The following is an 8,614-nucleotide window of genomic DNA, read 5'->3' as shown; positions in this document are numbered from 1 at the left end:
AGTCCATCCTTGACTAATAAGTCAGCGCTAAGTGACCAGTGTCCAGCATCACCGCCGAACTTGACTAATAAGTCACAGCTTCACAGCTGACACTAACACCTTTGCCAATTCTGACTGACAAGTCAGTGAAACGTGACCAGTGCCCAGTACCACTGCCGAACCTGACTAATCAGTCACAGCTTCACAGTTGATACTAGCACCTTTGCCAAACCTGACTAATTAGTCAGTGCTATGCACAAGTGAACAACATATGCTAAGCATTCCATGTTCAATCCATGTCCATATTACACAATCAACATGCCTTACAAATATCCATGCATGTCACACTTGGGGTGCAGTTTTCTTACCTTTGATTCGAGCTAGAATGAACAAGAGAACGACCTTTGAGAACGGTTTAGCTTTTAGTCCTTTAGCGGTTACCTAATCACAACACATTTGGGATACCATTAATAATCAAGATAATCAAGGGTCTCAAACCATAATCTAACCTCCAAGAGATCAATCCAAACTAATCCAAGTAGCAAGGACACTCCCGAGGCCTAAAACTAGGTTTCAGGGGCCAAAACGAGCAAACTGGGCGAAAACAGGGCAAGGGCTGCGGCCCTAGCACCTTGGGCCGCGGCCCCCAGGGTTCCCAGAGGCTAGGGCCGCGGCGTCCAGTGAGCACAAGCTCCCCTCCTGCTTCTTCAAAGAAGGGCCGCGACGCCTCAAGAACAGGGCCGCGGCACTCCACCCTGGGCCATTCCCAACCGCGTTTCTAACACTCCAAAGCCTCCAAAATCATCCCTAAACATTCCCCAATCATCAAAACAAAGTTCCCAAGCTTCCCCATGCATCAAAACCCTCAAAACCTAAGGCTTGAACGAACCGAAAACTCAACAATTCACAAAATCAATTCAAAGCTTAGAAACTCGGAAAAACTCAAAACTTAAACTCCGATTACCTTCAATTGGGTTGTTTTCCGTCGAAACCTTCAGTTAAGAAGCTTCTAATATTCCCTAGGATCGCTATGCCTCGATCCTCACTTGATTCCGACTCCTAGAACTCAAGATTTCGTCAAATATGCTCCGGGTGGCGAAAATGAACTAACGAAGGGAAACGAGAGGTTTTCTATCGTATGTTCTATCTGATAAGCTACTTCAACCTTAAGTAACCTCAAATAAAACCTAATGCTCGGGGTCCCGAAAACACCCCCAGGGACATTATAGTCAAAACCTCCAGAATTTCACCCTGATCTCAAATATTCCCAATTTATCATCAAATGAACATTTCTATTACCCCAAAATTGACCCCATTATGGTAAAACCGCTAATCCCCTAAAAATAACCGTCTCATGTTGCTTAGCTCGAATAAACCCACATCATAATGTGGTCTCAAATTATATCACCAACATGCGAACAAATAATCAATTTACCCTCAACGGGCCAAATTACCATCACACCCCTGTGGATAAAAATATGGACTCACATGCATGCATTTCACATCATATCATAATATAATCAACATATACATGCATTTAATCAATTAATAGCATAATTAAGCAAGTATGGCCCTCCCGGCCTACTGTTCACGCCGTTAAACACAACGGAGAACTTGGGGCATTACACCTCTGCTGCCCAAAACAACACTAAGCCTTTCCCCAACAACTCCCAGCCTAAGCTAGCTTCGATTCCCCTTAGATCTCAAGAAATTCCAAGGAATTAAGAGAGAGAGAGAGAGAGAGAGAGAGAGAGAGAGAGAGTGTGTACACGATTGAGATATAGTTTGAGAGTGTCTTTCCTTTTGTTTTCTATTTATGTGGAGGTTACTTAGAGTTCAAGTAACTCTAAGCAAATCCCGAAGCTCGGGGTACCAAAAACGTCCCCAAGGTTAAAATGGTCAAAATTCCTGAAAATTCCCTCCTAATCTCACTAACTCTGAATATATCCTCAATTATTTATTCCCATTACCCGATATCCCAGCAATGAACTAAATACCCATTGACTCGCCCCGAGTCAGGTATTTGGTCCCGTTGTGACCCTCCCGCTAACTTGCTCCCTAGGATCGCCTTGTGCCAATTAACCCAAATATATCCACATAATAATGTGATCTCACACTTATATCACATATATCTCAAATATACCTGTATTGGGCCAAATTACGAAAATTGCTCTTCTAATAAGAAATGGGTGCCATTCATATCTAGTCATGTTATAATATAACTCACATAATCATATAATGATACATATACATATCACATAAACACATATTTCATAATTAAATCACATATACCCAAATAATTCTCCATAATTTACCATCCTAGCCCCCTAATCAAGGCCCTAAGCCTTATTAGGTAATTTGGGGCGTTACACCTTTCATGTCATTACTTAATATCAACATATCATCAACATATAGATACACTAAGATGACATAGTCATCACAAATCTTAGAGTATAAGCACTTGTCCGCACCATTATGTCTAAACCCTTCCAAAACAATGGCCTCATCAAACTTTTCATGCCATTGTTTTGGTGCTTGTCTTAAACCATATAATGATTTAACAAGCTTACACACCTTATGTTCATTTTCCCTTAGAACAAACCCTTCCGGTTGTTCCATGTACACCTCCTCATCAAGGTTACCATTTAGGAATGTCGTTTTGACATCCATTTGATGAACATATAGGTTGTGTATTGATGATAAGGCAAACAATAATCTTATAGATGTTGTCCTTGCTACCGGTGCATAGGTATCAGAATAATCTATGCCCTCCTTTTGTCTAAACCCTTTGGTCACCAAGCTTGCCTTATAGGCTTGAATGGTTCCATTAGTGTTGTATTTTCTTCGAAATAACCAATTGAAACCTATTGGCTTTGATCCTTGTGGTAGATCAACAATCTCCCAAGTGTGGTTAGACATAATTGAATCCATCTCATCGTTTATTGCCTCTTTCCAAAAGTTAGAGTCCCTTGAGGACATAGCTTCTTGGAAAGTTTTAGGATCATCCTCCACTTGAAGTTCCATAGGATATTTCCAAGTGTCTCCCATACAAAAAATTCTCAATGAACTCAACTTCTTTTGATTCAATTATCACATTAGACTCTAAGTCTAATAGCCTATAGGCTTTGAAATTTGAGGCATAGCCTAAACTACACATTTGATGGCTTTTGGACCCAACTTGGTCCTTTTAGGCTCTGTGATCTTACAATAAGCAAGGCACCCCCACACTTTAAGATACCCTAGGTTGGGCCTCTTACCTTTCCATATCTCATATGGTGAAATTTGATTCTTCTTTAGAGAAATCCGGTTTAGAATATGACAAGCGGTAAGCAAGGTGATTAGTGCTCAAAAATATCATTTTATTAGTCTTTAAGTTAAAATTAATTAAGTTTTAATTAATATTTTCATGGATTTATTGTTATATATTTTATATTTTAAAATATTAATTTTAATTTAATTTGTGTTTAATTTTCAGGAAATAAAATGTATTTTTGACACAAAGAAAAAGAAAGAAGAAAGAAAGGATTCTAATTGAATAAATCATGAAAAAAAATGGCCTTTTTTAAGATGAATTGGCCCAAATAAGCCTAGGATGAGCCCAGGCCCAAGTTTTCAGTTGTGCCCACAGAGCGAAGCCGAGCCAAGCCACGCCGAGCCACTGACGAGCCGCCTGACGCACTATCACCAGCTGCCACCTGACGCGTCTGCTCTGCGGGTCCCACGCTACCAACGGATGCTCCCCACACGCCCGACAAAGCCTGCCACGACCTGACATCTGACTGCCTACGCCTGCCGAGCCAGTCAAATACTGCCACGTCGCCCAGATGTCCCCCACGACCCAACACCACCTCTGTCGAGCCAACCAGCAAACGACACGTGTCAAACGTGTCAACCTCATTATTGCAGCATGTCTCCCACTTCCATCAGCTTTTGTAGCCATTTTCTCCACTTCCTAATGCACGTAAATACACATTTTGGGTCCTATTTTCACTATAAATAGAGGACCAAATGTAGGGAAAAAATAATCAGATTGGGGAATTAAGTGTGGAGAGTATAGTGAGAGAGAAAAGCATTTTTGTTCTTATTTTTCTTTCATTTCTTTTACATTACTTTGAGTGAAAGCAATGCCTATTTTAGGCTAAATTCTCTCGTGGAAAGGCTAGAGTGAAGTTCATGTTTCATATTATATTTTTAACATGTTGATTCTTTATTTTGTTCTTCATTTCTATATCTTTGTTACAATTAAATTTATTGTCTTCTAATTTTTATTCTAAATTTATTAGTGTCTTTTACATAAGTCTAGTCATGCTCTTCTTATGTAATTTAGGTTTTTAATTTAATTTAGGATATTTGTTATATTATATGCTTTTTACTGCATTCTGCCATTGGTATTTTGTCGCTCTAAGGTATATAATATGATAGGTTTTTAAAATTAGAAGTTAGTATAATTTAATTATTGAACATATTTTAAGGTGAGATTTATTATATATATTTTCCAACTATAATTAATGGTGTAGAATTATAGTTTAGTAGAATAAATCAATTTTATTAATATATATATATATGTTTGCATGAATGAAACTTATGCCTTCCATATTTTCTTTCTGATTCTAATTCCTCGATTTTGTTTATTTAATGTTTATATTCTTTTTCAAAGTTACATTATTTCAAAGTTTATTATTTCTGATTTACTAATCTTTCTTTTTACTTGTATTTTACCTCTTTGTGGATACGACATAGCCCGATTACTACTGCGACCGCTTAGGAGTTATTGGGCGATATCAATTTTTGGCGCCGTTGCCGGGGAGGTAATTTAAAGGTTTGTATAGTAAATGTTAGGGTCATTTTAGGTTTGTTTTAGAGATCATTTTAGGTTGTGTTTTTAGTTATTTAGGATTGTTTAGTGCAGATTTATGCTTGTTTTCTTCTTGTTTCAGGTTTTAATGGTCAATTACATAATATGGAGTGAAATCAGAAGAAACATGTTAAATATGATAAATAAGATGGATTTCGTATTGATTGTGGAGTTTCAAGACTTTATGTGTGGAAAATACTACATTGAAGATGCTCAACACACGTCGTTTATGCTCTATAACGCAAGTCGCAGACTTCAAGCCGCATTTTGACCATACCTTATTCACTTTCTGGAAACACTTCTAGAAATAGAAGTTGTAGATATTTCTCTTAGGTTTCCATATCTTTTTGAATCATTCAATTTGGAGTTATATCTAAGAAGTTATGATCAAAATACGATGGGTTGACGCTGCAGGCTGTTCGAAATGAGTTTCTGTTCTATTCTGGAAGTAGCGCTACAGCGCTAGTGCACCAGATTTTGAGGCATTTTGCCACTGAAAATAGCGCTACAGTGCTACCAATACAGCGCTATAGCGCTGGTGACGCGATTTTCAAATTTTAGACCACTTTTTGAAGGGCAATCTGGTCTTTTCACTTGGGAACCTTGGAGGGCTATTTAAGGGACATTATTCTGCGATTATGGGAGGACTGGAAGTTTTTATAAACCCTAGATAAAATGAGGTTGTTGTAATTAGTTTTCTTTTTCATCTGAATTCTTTAGGTTAATTTTATGAACAATTATTTGCAGTTTATTTTCATCATGGCATTTATGAACTAATTTCTTTTATCTAGGAATTAATGTAGTCACTGGGATTTCTATTTAATTTTATTATGATTTTCTATTGACACTTATTTTCTATTCTAATCTATATGATGTGTGTTTAATGCAAGTAAATACTTGATCACTATTTGCTTGATTTAATGTTTTTGATTCAAAATTCGAAAGATGAGAATTGAATGTGCTATTATTATATAGACATAGGGTGCATATTGGACGAAAGTACCTATATGACTTGTGTAGTAATTAGGTTTTCATGTTTAATGCTTTTTATATGTTTAAGTTTATCACAGAAATGTAGAAAACTTGCATATAGATTGAGATCTTATATCTTAAAAAAGAATAGGAATCGACTATATTAACTTGCTATTAGAATAGAAAGAAGAGATTTAGAATTGATTATTAAAATTAATAGAATGAACAGTTGATGAAATTAATTCCTAGGTTGTTTTTATTATTGATTCTTAAGTAGTGATTCATTGTTTTGTTTCCAGTTCTTTAAGTTTGGTTCATAGTTTATAGGATTTCTTTTATTTTTAATCATTCACTTAAATTTTAATTAACCAAATAGATTTTGAAAATCAATAAGTGGTATTTGGGAGATAGTCTCTGTGGGACGATATCCGTTCTTACGGAATTTACTACTTGACACAACTACGTATACTTGCGTAGCTTTAATTTTCGCAACAGTAAATTAATTTTTTTCGTTTATTAAAAAAAAAAAAAGTAGTCTAATTTTTTTTATTTGTCTTTTATTTTATTTATTAATTTATTTTATTTTAATTATTTTCCTTCTAGGTTTAGAATTGTATTTTCTAGATTTAGGTTTTTTTTCGAAAAAAAAGGCATAAAATTTTAAATCATAAAATAAAAAAATAAAAATAAAAATAAAAAATCAAACCAAGTATTGAGAACATTTGTGTAATTGTGGAAATTAGTAAAAACCAAACTTGTTCTGTCTTAGAAAAATTGGTTCTTAAATAAGGTCTGTGTTAGCGTTACGCTCCAACCTTTTCTAAGAACCTCGGGGAGTTCTAGAAAAGCTCTTGGGCCTAAAGTGGTACCTTGGCAGCCTTTCCAATTGGCATGGGAACATTTTGGTGTATACTTATTACATTATTACACACTTGCGCTTATAATACTTACAAAATAAAAAATATTTATGCCACGAAACAGAGACGCACTAGGGAGATTTGCGAGACAACAAGTAGAAACTTTAGAAAACTCTCCTAGTTCGTTGTTTTCTTCCATTCGTTCAAACACTCCCGATTCACCGAGACTTCCTGAACCACCCACGATGGCTCATCAAGATGAATTCCAACCAAGAACGCTACAAGATTATTTACATCCTATGCGTACAGCCACACCTTCATGCATAATGTATCCCAACAATATGCCAAATTTCGATTTCAAACCCGGCATGATTAACCTCTTACCAACCTTCCATGGGTTGGAAAATGAGAGTCCGTACGTGCATATACGAGAATTCGAAGAGGTGGTGGCTACATTCAGCAACCGAGCTGATGTCACCAACATTGTGAGATTGAAATTTTTTCCTTTCTCTCTCAAAGACAAAGCAAAAAGCTGGTTGTATTCCTTAAGGCCTAGATCTATCAGAACATGGGATGAAATGAGAAAAGCATTATTTGCCAAATATTTCCCGCCCCATAAGACTAGCAGCCTTAAGAGGCAAATCTCTACCTTCATCCAGAAAGACCATGAAACTTTCCATCAAGTCTGGGAGAGGTTTAGAGATTTGATAAATCAATGCCCACATCATGGATACGAAAGCTGGCGTCTGATCAGCTATTTCTATGACGTGTCTCACAACCGAACAAAGACAATTCATACAAATGATGTGCAATGGAAAATTCCTTCAAAAAGATCCCGATGAAGCTTTCGAGTACCTCGACGTTCTTGCTGAAAAGTCCCACACATGGAATGGACCAAGTCTTATGGACAAGCCACGATCAACTAGAATATACCAATTAAGGGAAGATGACAACGTCAAAAGCCAAATTGAATCATTGAGACAACAATTCGAGGCTTTCAAATCTCAAGAAGGTAGAGGAATCCATATGGCTGCAAAGGTAGAGACACGAGATCCATGCTTCATATGTGGAGGGACGGAACATCAACCGCAAGAGTGCCCAACTCTTGGTGAGTTAAGAGGAGGAAATGAGGAACAATGCAATGCTTTAGGGCATTACAAGAAGCCTTATAACCCTTTCTCAAACACTTACAATCCCAGTTGGCGCAACCATCCCAATTTCAGCTGGAAGGATTCAAACCAAGCATCTGGGAGCCAATGGAGGCCTAAGCAACAACAACCGCCAAAAGCATACATTGCTCCTCAAAATAACATGCAGTCAAATAATTCTCTAGAGAATACTTTGCAGATGCTTGTGCAAACTCAAATAGCCTCAACTCAAGAGCTCAAATCTTGTTTCACACAAATGGTAGAGGAAATGAAAGACATGAAAATCCAAATGACAAAGCTAAACACTTCTTTGGCGATTCAAGAGCATGGTAGACTTCCCGCTCAACCTCTAATCCATCAAAAAGGGCAACACATGGCACAAACCTCCTCCTCTCCATATACAAATTTCAAAGAGGTCAATGCCATCTCTACTTGAAGTGGTCAAAGTACGGTTTCACCGTTAACGAAGACAACGAGTACGTCAATGCTTGCTCTAGATGATGATGTGCCAATAAGCATTCCAGTAAAGGCACCCTTTCCTCAAGCTTTGAAATCCACTGGAAAATCATAGTGAAATCATAGACCTCTTAACACAAGTGAAGATCAACTTGCCATTATTGCATGTGATCAAACAAGTGCCGGCTTATGCCAAGGTTATCAAGGATTTGTGCACCATTAAAAGAAAGCACCATGTCAAGAAAAATGTATTCTTGGCGGAACAAGCTAGCATGGTAATTGACTGCAAGACACCACCTAAGTACAAAGATCCTGGTTGTCCCACTATCTCATGACAAATTGGGGAG

At 37.2% G+C, this 8,614-nt stretch overlaps 1 non-coding gene across 1 annotated transcript; it reads right to left on the bottom strand.

Moving 5' to 3' along the window:
* Positions 1–7,289: 7,289 nt before the first annotated feature.
* LOC133820474 (small nucleolar RNA R71) lies at positions 7,290–7,396 on the bottom strand. The gene has a single exon (XR_009886882.1). It is a non-coding gene; the product is annotated as a small nucleolar RNA R71 (small nucleolar RNA).
* Positions 7,397–8,614: the final 1,218 nt, after the last annotated feature.

The sequence above is a fragment of the Humulus lupulus genome, chromosome 2 (genome assembly GCF_963169125.1).
Source record: "Humulus lupulus chromosome 2, drHumLupu1.1, whole genome shotgun sequence".
NCBI classification, from domain to species: domain Eukaryota; kingdom Viridiplantae; phylum Streptophyta; class Magnoliopsida; order Rosales; family Cannabaceae; genus Humulus; species Humulus lupulus.
The sequence above is the reverse complement of the archived record's forward strand: the minus strand, read 5'-3'. Positions and strand labels throughout refer to the sequence as shown.